General features: G+C 44.8%; 1 long non-coding RNA gene across 1 annotated transcript; it reads right to left on the bottom strand.

Moving 5' to 3' along the window:
- Positions 1-1,445: 1,445 nt before the first annotated feature.
- Positions 1,446-3,599, bottom strand: LOC136751470 (uncharacterized). The gene is made up of 2 exons (XR_010817014.1): positions 3,504-3,599; positions 1,446-2,630 (listed from the first exon to the last, which is right to left on the bottom strand). It is a non-coding gene; the product is annotated as an uncharacterized LOC136751470 (long non-coding RNA).
- Positions 3,600-16,640: the final 13,041 nt, after the last annotated feature.

Here is a 16,640-nt window from a genome sequence, read left to right as displayed (position 1 = left end):
TAGTTTTGTAGCAGGCTATGGGGGCATGTCCAAGGCATTTAAAATATTTCCTCAGAGGTTTCCTCAAGAGGAGCTTAAGCAGCAGTGCAAGGGCTAGGGTCTGAACTAAGACCTCTTCACAAGTCTCCATTTTCTTCTGTGTTTCAAGAGCAGACATTTGCTCTCTCTTTTTAACAATATATCTGCAATATGTTGTAAATGAGTTTGAGGCAATTATATTCAGACAAGTTAACGGCTGATGGATTTTGTATACAGGGGTTTGATGTAGCACAACTTCTTATCACATTTGTTTTGTAGACTATTCAAAAATTAAAAAGGATCCATTTCAAAATAAATGTCCTTTTCATCTTATGTCTTTGCAACATCCTCATAGCACAGGGCCATCTCAGTACATGGTCCCGTCTCTTCACTTTTATCAGGATCTGCCGCTTAAGTTGTGTACACTTAAGTGTTCAAAATAAACAGGGCAGAATCTGATAACTCTTTGTAGAAGGCAGAAAGCAAAAATGTAAATAGAGACACAGAGCAGAGCAGAGAAAAGGGGTTGGATGCTGGGGAGCTTTTTTAGCTGCATATCTAAACTGTCCGCTTCACCATGCAACGATTGTTTAAGAGATGACAAAAGTAAAATGTAACATAAAACCGTAGAAACGCACAGGATCTGGCTACTTATTTATTTTAGTTGTATAACGCCGCAGCATTAAGGCATTTAAGGATGTTCAGAAACGCAGGAAAACGGTAAGATGCCTTGTAATGGATTTATTTTATAATTGTTATCATTATTGTAGTTTTTTGTCTTTCTATGGTTTTGTTTTGTAAATAGTATTATAAGATTAGTAAACAAGAGGTATGGATACAAGAAAAAGTGTGGTTTAAAAAAAAGATTTCACGATTACTTATTTCAAACCAACAGTAGGGGTGCCTAAATTGACCAACTAACGGTCTGTTTAGAAATAAATGTTTGGGGGGTTAAAGACAAATTAAATGTTCTAAATGTTGACACTCAAATTAGTTATTTTTAAAGTGTAAAGCTTACACCTAAAAACTATTTAAAATTAAATGACTAAGAGATTTAACAAATTAGTATTTTAAGAATAAGTAGCATCTAAATGGTTACCTTGATATCATGTGAAACAGTTAAGGAACTTCATTTGCTATTAAGCCTGGTCGAAGCCAATTCTCTAGAGTTTAGACCATACAGCACTGAAGTGCAGTATTCAAAATAGGACATTCGCCATTGTCTGTAATGCGATCCAATATGTTGACAGGATTTCTCAGGCTTTAAAGAGAATGAGCCATAGTTATGTCACAGTGGCACTCTTAAGTTTGTAGCTCCGACTACTCCACCTTGGGATATTTCCCTTCACCAGATGCTGCCCAGGTTCGAGATAGCTCTGAATGAGAGCCACACCACCGACCAAATAACACCCCAGCATAGGCAGCACAAGTATCAATAAACAATTTTATTCTCACAAAATAAACCTCGGCTCTACGTGTTTGATAAACAAGAATACAAATATAGAATAAAGAGCAGCAAGGGTCCAATGCATCTCTGGAAGTGGTAGTTCAGCAAACCAAAAAGCCAGTCGTTAACAAGTAAAATTGGAGTCCCTATAGTATGGAGCCAGTCAGTCCTCCACGGGCTCTAGCACTTCCATTTAGGGCTCCACTCCAGATCATTAGCCATACTCTCCTAGGCTAAAACAAAATAAAAACAGCAGTCACTGTTCTTAAAGTTATAAAACCCTGGTTAAAATAATCTAAATTCTTTAAAACCAATCCTGGATTCAGCAGCAAAAATAGGTAGGGTACAGGGAATAAAGCAGTCACTATCGTTTTGTAAAAATGTGTGTTTAACACTCGTACCAGCTCAAACAAATAGTGGGTCCTTTAGTCATATAGCATCAGTAATATCCGGATCATTAGAATTAAGCCATATAATTCCTGGGCTGTATCAGTGTTCTTTATATTGCACATAAAGAACCACGAACAAAACAAGGGGGTCACTTAACTTAGTGGAAGGGCTCGCCGGCTTAGAAATGTGAAGCTAGCAATATTAAGCAAATATAAGCGTTCTACTTCCGGTAGGCAATACAGCTAGAAGGCTCTTGTCGTTTCAAAATAAAAATCCTGCCATTCCTGCCTACGGGGTATATACATATGTCATTCCCGAAAAAACTAAGGATTGTGCACCCCGCAAAGGAGGGTGAAATATAATGTACAGACACCTACTGAATAGAATATGGCCTTAGAAGGCCCAGTTTCTCGTCATTATAAGTTGCTCGCTTCACACTCCTCGCCGGCTTGCCCTTCCTGCTGTAGATTGTCACCTCGTCGGTGGCTACACTCTGCTCCGGTCTCTCTCGTCCCCAGTCAGCTTTGTTTCTCGCTTGCACACCCGTCTCTCCAGTCGATCGCCATAAGCCAATCCACACCTGAACCTGCAATGTCCGCTCCGTGCTGCGATGCGCCTCCCTTCCTCGTTCGGTCGGTCGGTCGTCGTTCCAGTTTCCGGTTTCCGATTCCGATCTCCTCAGAGGGCAATTATAGTGCAGGGGGCAGGACAACCCCCCATTCAATCCAATCACCGCTTGACAGGGACCAGTATGTCCCATTGGTTCATATCAGATCTGGGGAGAGCACATCCATTACAAGTCTCCAGGTGCGGCATGTAGTGCATTCAAGTCAGTGCAAATAGTGCTACGAAACAAATCTTGTGAAATATAAGGAGTGTACAATAACAAAACCATTCAAAAGATAATAATATTAGTAGTGATAATAATCAAAATGTAAAAATAAGTGTAATCTTGAAATAAAGAAAAGTGCTCAATTAATTATGCACAGACGTCACCCTGTGACAGTTACACCTTAGTATACAAGCTATAATGGGAAACTTACTCTCCCCCCTTAATTTTAAAGTAAGTCTCAAATAAGTGTAGCTGAATTCAAGAGTGAGTGACTTGTTCTTCCAGTTTGAGAGGTTTAAATCCTTTTTGTAGTCTCAAGAAGTAGGGGGTCGTTTGTATTAGTTGTTTGACTATATGTTTTATTAAAACTTACTGATTTGTTGTTTAGCACACCTCATGTATTTTATACCATATGTCTGCAAGTTTAATTCTGGAGGGCATTTATGCTATGGCCCACACATAAAATATTGTGACGAATCTTATTAGCAATTAACATGTGGCCGAGTGTGACCTGTGTCACACAACCTATACAGTAACATGAACTTTGTATGCAAGATTAGAAATCATTCTCTATCCCTACCCTCCTCTCGCTTAACAAGGGAAATAAACATTTCAAACACAATGACTTGATATGAAAACATATATTCACCACTTTTGAACAGAGAAAACATTAAATTATCAAAACACAGAGTTAGAAAACACGTTGCCTCTTTTTGATTGTACACACATCTTACCCCACCCGCGGCTCAAGTTTTCAACGTTTAACTTATCCTGCCGCCAAACTATAAAGTTAGATATGTTACCAATTGTATGTACCTTTCTTTTGTCAACCAAGTCTGTTTTTTCCCTGACTTCCTACACTGTCCATAGTGTTAGTCAGTCACCCCACTTCCTCTTCCCCAGCTCAACCTCAATCCTCTTTCCCGCAAAAAACCCACCAATCAGAACAGCCCTTAGGCAGGACATGTCAATCATCGCAACTGATAACTTTTAAGGTGGTATACACACTTTAACATAGCAGACAAGCAAATACAACAATATAACTATTTCACAGATAATATAGCAGTTTCAGAGACTTGCTGCTGGGTCCATTACAATATTTTGTTGATCTGAAATTGACCCGTAAAATACATACTTAAGTTTTAACAATGATAAAGAAAGGGGTATTTATCATGTATCACTTTATTCAAACTTAATCAAGGCGGTTATTATAAATAACTTAGTTGAATACATGAAGAGGTACAACAACTGCTCAGTTGGAAGGTGGTTTATTTATGTGATGTATGGCAATGAAATTAAAGACCTAAAATGAGAATATAGGAAACCTCTTTTTTTTATTGCGATTCCTTATGACAATAGTAAACTAAAGAGTAATATACAAGGAACAAGTGTGTAACTTTAAAAGTAAATACCCTCTTTACTAATTTGTGTTACCAACTGCTTTAGGTGCTAAAAAGTCACAAACCTGAGTACTGAAAACCAGTCAGCTATGGGGTAGCGACTGATAAACCCCCTACAGAGGGCAGATCCGGTGACCTTTAGGCTGTATCACAGCAATGGTTGCATGGTGAAGCGGACTGTTTGGATATGCAGCTAAAAAAGCTCAGCTTAGAGAGGGGGCTGTGGTCTACGTATTGGGGACTGCTTCCTAGCAGTTTGTAACCTTTTAGTATCAACAGCCTGTTCTGAACAGAGGCCTCCAACTTTTCTCAGCTCCCCAGCATCCAACCCCTTTTCTCTGCTCTGCTCTGTGTCTCTATTTACATTTTTGCTTTCTGTCTTCTACAAAGAGTTATCAGATTCTGCCCTGTTTATTTTGAACACTTAAGTGTACACAACTTAAGCGGCAGATCCTGATAAAAGTGAAGAGATGGGACCATGCACTGAGATGGCCCTGTGCTATGAGGATGTTGCAAAGACATAAGATGAAAAGGACATATTTATTTTGAAATGGATCCTTTTTAATTTTTGAATAGTCTACAAAACAAATGTGATAAGAAGTTGTGCTACATCAAACGATAGGTTGCGTATGCACCCCGGTTATCTGAAAAAGGAAGCACTGCCCAAGGGGGAGGGGTTTCTGCGCACTTCCGCGGGAACCTGATCAAAACGTCACTCTATCAAAGCTGCCATTGGCCCCTGCGCTCATCACTCAGAACAGGTCCCTTCCCACTTCCTGTTCTAAATGTGACGTCAGCGCAGGTTTGTCCTCTTTTGCCGGGAGCATGGACTCCCGCGCGACCTTGCAACTCTTGGGAAGTGCTTTTTTCAGATAACCGGGGTTGCATACACAACCTATCGTCATCTTTCAAGTCGGAAGCAATGCCCAAGGGGGAGGGGTTACTGTATAACAAAACCGTCGCAAGGGAGGAGGCAGCGAGCTGATAAGGGAGCCTGCCCCGAGGTGCACTGCTAGGGGACCTTGGCAACACAACTCCAGACAGTAACCTCAGGGGCCCCGTAGGGCCACACCTGAGCCATCCAGGAGCGAGGACCGTAGTCACGCTCTACCGGGAACTGTCTGCAATCAGCATATACAAAGTGGGGCTACAGAGGTTAACTCTTATGCCCTCTGCTTACAACAGCAAGGCGGCTGCTCTACTAGTGCAGCTAGGAGCGAGGCCGTAATCTACTTGCACAATGTCCGGCGCGGGCAATCAAGGACTTGTGCGGCCTCCGCGCAATACATGGCAGTGGGGCACTACACAGCGGGGCACTGGAGAACTCAAGTGCCCTCCGCTGGAGAACAACAACAGCGGTTCCCTGCTCTATGGCGTAATACAGCCAGAGCGGGCCACAGACCTGCTGACCAATACACAGAGCGGGGTACAGGCCAAACGCATGCACCACCGCAACACAATTACAATGAACAAACTATATACAGGGCGGCCTCTTAAGGCAACATGCCTGTAGGCCGCACGACAAGCCCCGGGAACACATCGACAGGGCTGTCTGTACATCCAGGAGCAGCTCACGTGGGTGCTCGACTGGAAGGCATAGTCCGGTGGAAAGGAAAGACATGGTTCACTAGCTCCCTCAGGATGCACTTACAGGGGCAGACTAGGAGAGGAAAGGCAGGATCCAGAGCCTGCAGGCTACTGGGGCTCGACTGCAGCCAAAACCGGGTTCCCAATGGAAGGGACCGGTCCCGTCACATCCAATCTGTAGAACCGGGCAAATGTAAGCGGCGAGGCCCAAGCTGCAGCCGCACAAATGTCCGCCAAGGGGGCCCTGAAAGGGCCCATGATGTGGCAACGCCTCGAGTCGAGTGGGCCTCGAGTCGAGTGGGCCACCAGGTGATCAGGCACCGGGGTCCCGGTAGACTTGTAGGCCATGGTAATGGTGTCCACAATCCAATGCGAGAGGCGCTGCTTTGAAAGCGCCTGGCCCTGTGTCCGCGCTCCATAAGACACAAACAGTTGGTCTGAGCGCCGAATGTCCTTAGTGCATTCCAAATAGCACCTGAGGGCCCGCACAGGGCAGAGCAGGTGAAGCCGACTCTCTTGCTCTGAGGCAAAGGGAGGAGAATGAAAAGCCATCAACTCAATAGGCCTGTTGACATGAAATGGAGACAGCACTTTCGGGAGGAACGCAGGGTTAGGCCGTAGCATGACCCTGGAGCCATCTCCCGCAAAATGGACACACGATGGTTGTACGGACAGGGCGTGTAACTTGCTCACGCATTTTGCAGAGGTGATTGCCAGCAAAAACGCAGTCTTAAGTGACACCAGCTTCAGCTCAGCTGAGTTCAGTGGCTCAAATGGGGCTTGGGAAAGTGTGTCATGCACTACATCAAGGTGCCATGCGGGCAGTGAAAGGGTTCGAGGAGGCCGTAGCCGTCGAGCTCCCTTTAGAAGCTGCACAGCCAGAAAATGAGACCCAGGAGGCTCGCCATCAATCCGAACATGACATGTTGAGATGGCCGCCAGATACAGGTTGAGCGTGGACGGGGACTTGACCTGGTCCAACAGCTCTTATAGAAATTGCAATATGACCCTGATGGGGCAATTAATTGGGTCTTGACCGCCGTCATGGCACCAGGTGCTAAACGTCCGCCAGTGGTAGGAATACTGCGACCTCGTAGAGAGAGCTCTCGCCGACTGAATAGTGGCAACTACCGCGTCTGACAGACCCCAGGCAATCAATCGCTCCCGCTCAGGGGCCAGGCCCAGAGCTGGAGGAGGCCCGGATTGGGGTGCCAAAGCATGCCCTGCACCTGGGACAAGTCCGCTCTCACTGGGACCTGCCAAGGCTCTCCGTGGAGGAGGGCGATCAGGTCCGCAAACCAGAATCTGCGAGGCCACCGCGGGGCTATCAGCAGAACTGTCGCTCGTTCTCTCCTGACCTTCTCTGGACCACCGGGAGAAGGGGGAACGGTGGGAACGCATAAAGGAGACAGCGCGGCCACCTGTGAGCTAGCGCGTCGATTCCTAGGGTTCCTGAGCGATCTTGGACGGAGAACCATAGTGGGCAGTGTGTGGCCGCCGTGTTGGACAGGCCTGGGAGTTGAACTGCTCTGATGGAGCGGAACCGTGGTTGCGCCCACAGAAGCAGACGGCGTGCTAGACAGTACAGTCTGTGCGACCGGAGACCTCCTGTGTTGTGTTGTGTCCACCGCTGTGTTGTCCGTCCGGACCAGCACATGTCTGTCCTGCAGGACTGGCAGGAAACGAGACAGTCCAAGGAGTACTGCTTGTAACTCTAGGATGTTGATATGGAAGGCCCGTGCTGGCTTCGTCTACCTGCCTCGGACTCCACGTCCAACCAACCCTGCTTGGAGGCGTCTGTCGTCATGACTGCTCGGTGGTAAACTGGCCCCAGGAGCACACCGAGGGTCAAATTGTGGGGGCTCTGCCACCAATGGAGTGCCTTCCAGCACGCCAGAGTGACTGTGACTCGGCTTGCTCGATCATGGCGAGGGTGCATCCTGAGAGACCTGAACCACCACTGCAATGGCCTCAACTGGAGGAGGCCGAGGGGGAGGGTCTGTGATGCCACTGCTAGGAGGCTCAGCAGCCTCTGGCAAAGGGACACCCTGACACGAGCTCTCAGTCGGAAGAGGGAGAAACTTCCTGTGCGCCTGTGCAATGGGGATGTGAAAGTAAGCATCTTTCAGATCCACCGTGGTGAACCAGTCGCCGGGCTTGGTGGCCTGGGACATGGTGCGCAGGTTGAGCATCTTGAAGCGCAGCACCTTGAGGTGGCGGTTCAGGCGCCTCAGATCCAAGATGGGGCGGAAACCGCCTTGTTTCTCCGAGGGCTCTGCCAGCTGGGCCACATACAAGGCCAGCAGGCTCTCCGTATTTCGGAAGCGAGCCGCTTGGGCTGCAGCCTCATACGCCCTCCGGAGCAGCGTCTCCGTGACGCAACACTGCCTGTTGGGGCAGGCCAGGTTGCGTGGCTCCGCAGACAGCGGAGGTAAGGAGACGAGCGCGGCTATGGTGGAATTAACCCGGGGAAAATCCACCAAGCCCGCTTCTGCCGCGCCCTGGGTCATGGCATAAGCCTCCCCTCTCCTGGCTAGGGCGGGGTCTGTTGCCGGATGGTCCCAGGTAGCCCTCAGCTCATCAAGGAGGTCAGGCAGCAGCGGGAGGGCCCGTGTGGGCCACTGCACGCGCTGACCCCTCTCAAACCTGGAGCGCGGCGGGGCAGGATCAGAGGGCCAGGGGAGCTGAAGAGACTCCACAGCCCTCTGAATAACTGCCCAGAACTCCCTGTCCTGTCCCGTGGGAGCAGGAGGGGCGTCCACGCTCAACGGAGGAGGAGGGGTGGAAGCGACCAGCTACTCCTCCATGAGCTCTGCCTCGAGCTCTGAGTCCTCGTGAGGACCCAGAGACAGATGGTTATCCTCCCAGGTGGCCCGTCTGCTGCCCTCCTCCTGGGATGGGGCAGACAGACCCCCCTCAGTCTCCACCGGCACAGTGTAAGCTGGCGGTGGAGCGTCATGTCGTGGGGGGGGCGGCACCTGTTGCGCTGCCTGCACTGCCTGTGCAGCCAAGAGAGCACAGATTTGGTCCATCCTGCTATTGAGAGCAAGGATGGCCTCATCGCGCTCCCTGTCCGCTGAGCCTGACCTCCTTCGCCGACGACGTGGCGGAGAGGAAGCAAGCGAAGACTCGGAAGAGGGGGAGGGAGCCCGGGGGTGTCGCTCCACCGCTCTTCCTTGTCGCTCACGTGCGCACGCATGGGGGGCGCGGGCGGCCGCACACCGCGGGCACTGCAGGCAGAGGGGGCGTGGCTGCCGCGGGGGATGCAGCTGCCGTGGCAGGTGTGGAAGCGGCAGCCAGTGCAGCAGCGGGGGCAGGAGGAGACGCAGGCACAGGGGGCGCGGCTGTCTCTGATCCTGCAGCCCTGGAGGAGGAGGCGGGGGGGCTCGGGGAGAGGTGGAGGTCTAGGACCCCCGAAGCCCCCCGTCACTTGCCGGAGTGGGGGATCTTTGGACGCGGCGGCGATTGCGGCGGCGCCCGGTGAAATGGCGGACCTCCGAGCGCGCCGTAGCGGACCCGGAAGTTGCGTGGTATTTTATTTTTGTATTAAAAAATGTAGTCCCCTACTGTGCCTACCTCAATCCCTCTGTTTTTTCTATTTCTATCTCTGCCTCTATTTTCTGCAGCTGGTTGTTTTGCAGGGTAAAAGCAACAACAACAAAACAATGTATAACCTTATTCACTGTTCCCTCTATGAATGCTGCTCCTTCTCATCTACCCATGTCTCACACCTTGAGATTCTGAGACTATTGAGCTGATATTAACTACAGAAAGTACAAATCTGCTGGTTTCATAAAAATATACTTATTCATGATTTCTTATGTTACTTTAGTATTACTTCATTAATTTATTTTACTTAACACCCTGATGATGGTGAAATGTTTAAAATGACTTTATCATTCTTTGATTCTGTAAGAAAATGTACTATTCTAAGGCTTTTGCCACACCCCTGAGGGTTGTCAACTAACAAAGGCTGCTCTGTTTAGTTTAACTTCTTAAATATTCAGGATTTCTTAAGTTCATTGACAAAAATGTATTCCCCTTTACTTAATATCAGGTGTTAATATATTTAAAATAACTTTTTCATTCTTTATAACGGTAAGGATTGTACTAGTTAGCGGTGCTGAATGCTGTTAAAACATTTTATTATCAATACACCCTGGGACGTTAAGATCTTCACACTAACCCTCCAACCCATTCTAATATGTACCACATATAAATATACACACACACACAGACCTATGTTTAAGCCTAATTAATGGTCTTCACTTTATCTTATTGCATGAATTGTTTAGATTTACTTACTCTTTTGAACAGATTTTTTTTTTTCTGTACGAATATTACAAATGTAATTTCTACTGAGTTTTATGTTGATTTACCTGTGTATAAAACATGTTACATCTGTTACTTCAGTATGTTAAGCCCTGAACTCCTGGACTCCTGCTGCTCCTGCAACTGGAAAAGAAAAAACTTTCCCAAAGAACTGCTCTAGCCAAGGAGAAGACTGCTCTGAATTACCCTTGTGACTTTTTCTACATAGGAGAAATACAAGTAAAATACCTATTTTCACCATGAATGAGAATGGCTGCCATGCAGATGTATGTCCATTAGCTCTTGAGCTCTTTATCACACAGACACCCTGCTCCATAGTGTTTTAAAGTGCGTAAGATTTGGGTTAATGCCCAGGGCTGTTGGGAGACCGCTTTCCTCATCATAGTCGGTCTTTCTTAGATAGCCCCAGACATATAGTATATACACACATTTATATAGTATCTTAAACTTCTTTATGAGCTTAACATCCATTCAGAATGATGTTACTAAGAATCTTTTAACAAGAAAACAAAAATAGGAGCACCACTAACTTTAATCCTTCATGAACTTAGGTTTAAAAGCTGTAAAAACAACCTAACCTTAAGTGGGTCCAAAGAGTGAGAGCCCCAGCAGCCAGGACCCCAGGCTCTGCAGAGTTAACACATTCACTACTGTACTTTCCTTACTTAAAGGGGGCCATGAGTAGCATGATGTTTGAGGTTGGGGGCACACAGACAACCCTCGTTGCTGGCCGTCTAGGTGAAAGCAGTTTTCCTAATCAAGAGAGGGGACCCAGATCCCTCTGGAAACTCTGCAAGCCCTAAACCCCTGAGACCCCCTGGGAAAAAGATAAAACTCTGGGGAGCTCTGCCCCATTCACACACCCAAGATAGCCGGTAAAGAAGACAGCTAAGGAAAGGGCTATGCAGATAATCTTCATAAGCCTGTAACTTCATTTCTTTAACATGGTTTAATTTAACTTACATCTTATTGTTTAAGACAAACTTAAACAGCAAACTTAACGTGTAAATATTTGTATGAACATAAAAAGATTCAACAGCTAAGACATAAACTGAACAAGTTTCGCAGACATGTGACTAACAGAAATGGAATAATGTATCCTTGAACAAAGGGGGGTCAAAATCAAAAGTAACAGTCAGTATCTGGTGACCACCAGCTGCATTAAGTACTGCAGTGCATCTCCTCCTCATGGACTGCACCAGATTTGCCCGTTCTTCCTGTGAGATGCTACCCCACTCTTCCACCAAGGCACTTGCATGTTCCCGGACATTTCTGGGGGGAATGGCCCTAGCCCTCACCCTCCGATCCAACAGGTCCCAGACGTGCTCAATGGGATTGAGATCCAGGCTCTTCGCTGGCCATGGCAGAACACTGACATTCCTGTCTTGCAGGAAATCATATCCAGTGAAGGTAGGTTTGTGCCCATAGGCATCGTTGTTGCCGGTGATGTCTAGTAAGTCCTTAGTCCAGCCTCTCTCAGCCTATTGTGGACAGTCTGAGCACTGACAGAGGGATTGTGCGTTCCTGGTGTAACTCAGGCAGTTGTTGTTGCCATCCTGTACCTGTCCCGCAGGTGTCATATTCGGATGTACCGATCCTGTGCAGGTGTTGTTACATGTGGTCTACCACTGCGACGACGATCAGCTGTCCTTCCAGTCTCCCTATAGTGCTGTCTTAGGCATCTCACAGTACGGACATTGCAATTTATTGCCCTGGCCACATCTGCAGTCCTCATGCCTTCTTGCAGCATGCCTAAGGCATGTTCACGCAGATGAGCAGGGACACTGGGCATCTTTCTTCTGGTGTTTTTCAGAGTCAGTAGAAACGTGTCTTTAGTGTACTACATTTTTATAACTGTGGCCTTAATTGCCTAATGTCTGTATGGTTCATTGAACAAGCATGGAAAACATTGTTTAAACCCTTTACAATAAATATCTGTAAAGTTATTTGGATTTTTACAAAATTATCTTTAAAATATAGTGTCCTGAAAAAGGGACGTTTATTTTTTTGCTGAATATATATATTCAGCAAAAAAATAAATATATATATATATATACATTGAAGTTTAACTTCTTATGAGCTTTTAAGACAGCCAAAAGTAAGTTACTATGGTGTATTTTACTAAAAAGGAATGAACACATTAAAAGAGAGAGAGATTAAATACATATATTAAATATATTAACCCCTTAAATTAACTCTTGCTAGCTTTAAACATGTGAGAAGACTTACTAAAAAGTGTAACTATACAGAATTACCACAAGCTTTTTGAATTTAATTTTTTGATGAGCATTATACACTCACCTAAAGGATTATTAGGAACACCATACTAATACTGTGTTTGACCCCCTTTCGCCTTCAGAACTGCCTTAATTCTATGTGGCATTGATTCAACAAGGTGCTGAAAGCATTCTTTAGAAATGTTGGCCCATATTGATAGGATAGCATCTTGCAGTTGATGGAGATTTGTGGGATGCACATCCAGGGCACGAAGCTCCCGTTCCACCACATCCCAAAGATGCTCTATTGGGTTGAGATCTGGTGACTGTGGGGGCCATTTTAGTACAGTGAACTCATTGTCATGTTCAAGAAACCAATTTGAAATGATTCGACCTTTGTGACATGGTGAATTATCCTGCTGGAAGTAGCCATCAGAGGATGGGTACATGGTGGTCATAAAGGGATGGACATGGTCAGAAACAATGCTCAGGTAGGCCGTGGCATTTAAACGATGCCCAATTGGCACTAAGGGGCCTAAAGTGTGCCAAGAAAACATCCCCCACACCATTACACCACCACCACCAGCCTGCACAGTGGTAACAAGGCATGATGGATCCATGTTCTCATTCTGTTTACGCCAAATTCTGACTCTACCATCTGAATGTCTCAACAGAAATCGAGACTCATCAGACCAGGCAACATTTTTCCAGTCTTCTTCTGTCCAATTTTGGTGAGCTTGTGCAAATTGTAGCCTCTTTTTCCTATTTGTAGTGGAGATGAGTGGTACCCGGTGGGGTCTTCTGCTGTTGTAGCCCATCCGCCTCAAGGTTGTATGTGTTGTGGCTTCACAAATGCTTTGCTGCATACCTCGGTTGTAACGAGTGGTTATTTCAGTCAAAGTTGCTCTTCTATCAGCTTGAATCAGTCGGCCCATTCTCCTCTGACCTCTAGCATCAACAAGCATTTTTGCCCACAGGACTGCCGCATACTGGATGTTTTTCCCTTTTCACACCATTCTTTGTAAACCCTAGAAATGGTTGTGCGTGAAAATCCCAGTAACTGAGCAGATTGTGAAATACTCAGACTGGCCCGTCTGGCACCAACAACCATGCCACGCTCAAAATTGCTTAAATCACCTTTCTTTCCCATTCAGACATTTAGTTTGGAGTTCAGGAGATTGTCTTGACCAGGACAACACCCCTAAATGCATTGAAGCAACTGCCATGTGATTGGTTGGTTAGATAATTGCATTAATGAGAAATTGAACAGGTGTTCCTAATAATCCTTTAGGTGAGTGTAGTTTATACATAACATATATATATATATATATATATATATATAAATATATAAACTCAGACTTACCATTATGCGTTGAGAGAGAGAGCTAAAATAAATTAAAAACATTTGAATATCTTATGTTTACCTCTAATGAGCTTTTAAGACAGTTAGGAAGCAGTTACTAGACTGTATTTAACTAAAAAAGAATGAACACATTACGTGAGAGAGAGATGATATAAATAAAATATAGTAAACTGACGAGCTTTAAACATGGCAGGGGGGCTTTTACAAAAAACAATGCCACTATACAGACTTAACACAAGCTTTTTTATTTTATTTTTAATTAAACTTAGTCTCATTATTAAGCAACTGGCCTTGTTCTGTTACAACTAAGTTCAAATGGTAAAAGTCTTGTTTCCGTTTTCTAAAGTAATTTTTAGTTTTTGTATTTCGAGTTTCTGTATTTCGTTGTGGTCACTTTAAGAATTACAGTCTGTCAGTAACAGGAAGTTACGTCATGTGAGTAGTGATCAGGAAGTAAATAAGCATGACACAGAGTTGTCTTGTTTTACCCAAGTTAATCCTGCTAATCCTGCATTCATTTTATGCCTTTGGTAGCATCTTGGGTATGTATTGTTTTGTTTTATTGTTATATACAATTTTTGGAATAAAGTTACATACTAGATAGTTTGATGCTAGAAACTCTAAAGAGATTCTATTGCCAATGTCTACACTGTTCTTAGGTCACTGGAAGTTCAAATAAGATTAATTAAAAGTAAATACATGAATAGATTGTTGATTGTATGTTAAAATATGGTGTTATATGTATTACATTTGGAGTTGGATATACAATGAACACATGAAGCCTCTAGCAGTAAGGAAACCTAAGGGATTTGGTTAGATTTATTGTGTGTTTGCATTGTGTATGTCTGTGCAAGTCAAAAAGCAAGCATAGTGTTGATTTTGCTTTTTGTATGTTTTAGTTTCATGCTTTCCTTGCAACTTCAATAAACCTGTGGACAAGAGGTCAACTGTCTACAGAGTCTTGATGTTTGGAAGGCATTTATCTGACTGTCAAGTTATATACAGGACATATACAGAGGACAGCACAGGCCTATCCTGAGATGTTTCCAGAGATTGAGAGAGAGAGAGAGAGAGAGAGAGTGAGTGTGGGTAGAATAATCACACTATGAGGATGGGAGCCTGAAACCTTTGATGGTCAGGACTGGGTTGCATCACAGACAATAGACATTGTTGATCTTACAAAGGAAATCTGATTTCCTAAACCATTAGATGTATATATTTTTTAAAACTCAAGAGAGATGGCTTGTCTGCAGAGGCACTAATCAAGAAATTGGGTGCCCCCAGAAGCCATCATACCACTACAGGATGATCTGACCCATTTGTTTCCATATTTGTATTTTGATTTTGTGAACCCTTGTCTCTCTGACTCTGTCATTGTCTCCCTGTCTGTGAGTCTGTCCCCTTGTCTCTGACTCTGTTTCTGATTCTTACTCTCTGTCTCTGACTCTCCATCTCTGAATCTCAGTCTCTCTGCCTGTGTTTATTTCTATGTCTTTCCCTGTCTCTCTCCATCTCTACTTGTCTCACCTATTCTATCTCTCACTGTCTCTCTGCTTGTCCTTCCTCTTGTCTTTCTGTCTGCCTGAGGGCAACATTCCTTGATGGAGGATGGAAATGTTCCTAAGATGCAAATCAACACCAATATTGTCCCAAGTGCTGTTGAAATGCAACAGACAGGTGTATTGTAACTGCGGTCAGCTGCAGCCAGAGGTCTGAATATTTACCCATCTGCTGCACCTATCTAAAAGCAAAATCTCCAGTGTGCTGTCAGCTTTTATCTTAAGATCTAGCTGTGGTTTGTCAAGTACTGAGCAACAGCCCCATCTCATCTGCCTGGTAGAGAACAACTTGCATGTGACCCACTTAAAGGAGTGATATCCGCTGAGAAAAGCTCCCAATATGTGTAATTATTTATATGATGATGCTCTCTGGGCTGGAGAGAGAGACAAAACATAGAAATAGAGAGAAAAGACAGAGAAGAGAGAAAGAGTAGGAACCAATAAGGCTAAGGATAGGTCACACTTTGCCCTATTTATTGGGAAAGATATTATTTTGGTTCTGTTACCTAGTACGCTCTTGACTGGCAGAGATGCTCACCTCTCTACTGTATCAGAGTGTGCACAGGCAAAAGTCATGCACTTGGCATCTTCCTAAAATGGCATTGCTCACAGTTGGAGACACACCTTTTTCCTGGAAAGGAAATTAGCGGCTTTCGTAAATTAGTGGCTAGAGTAAGGTGGCAGTCATTTCTTTACTAGAGTGAATGGTGCTTTCCTAATCTTTTTCCTTTTATATTTTTCATGTGTCATGTTGATTGATGTTTAAACCTCACTGTGAAACTTGCATAGAATAGCAGTCTCTGCAAAACAGCTATGGGGTTCAATTAGAAGTAAAGGGCACCCGTAGTTGAATTCAATTACAGTCATGCCGTAGAACCACATTGCCACAAGTGCTCCAACACACAGCCAAATCAACAGGTATGCTTGTATCCTGTCGATGTCAAATGTGCCTGCAATTGATCAATAGCGTGGATTACACATGACACCATTTGAAATTGACCCCTGGTCTACTCCAAAAACTGTTTATTTATTTTAAAAGTCTATAGCCACCTTTACAATTGTCCTCCATAATGGAGTCAGTCTGGAGTCAAGAATCAGCAGGTTTATTACCTTTATTGGCCTTTGGAGATCTAGGGCACGCAGAGTCCTCGATTGTGTCTTCCAACTCTAAATTTATACCATTGTTTTACAGGCATTTATGCACAAAGGTTCACACAGGTTGGTAAAACCAGCTCCATATAAGGAAAATGTAGACAAAGCCAATTTTAACCAAACCAACGATAACCTGCTTTTGACCAACCCAAATTTGTTATGGGGTCAAGAAGTAATTCGGTATCTAGGACAGAAGTCAGCCTGGCAGAAGGTACTGTGGTTTTATGTTATTAAGAATAGATGAGCAGCCTGTCTGAAGCGAAGTTATCTCGTCTTGGAGCTAATGAGTAATGTGATCTGCTTATATTTTGTAAAGCATATAGAGACCGGCCACTTAGGGCAGA

This window comes from Amia ocellicauda, chromosome 6, assembly GCF_036373705.1.
Source record: "Amia ocellicauda isolate fAmiCal2 chromosome 6, fAmiCal2.hap1, whole genome shotgun sequence".
NCBI classification, from domain to species: domain Eukaryota; kingdom Metazoa; phylum Chordata; class Actinopteri; order Amiiformes; family Amiidae; genus Amia; species Amia ocellicauda.
Note: the sequence above shows the minus strand (reverse complement) of the source record. Positions and strands in the feature narration are given on the sequence as shown.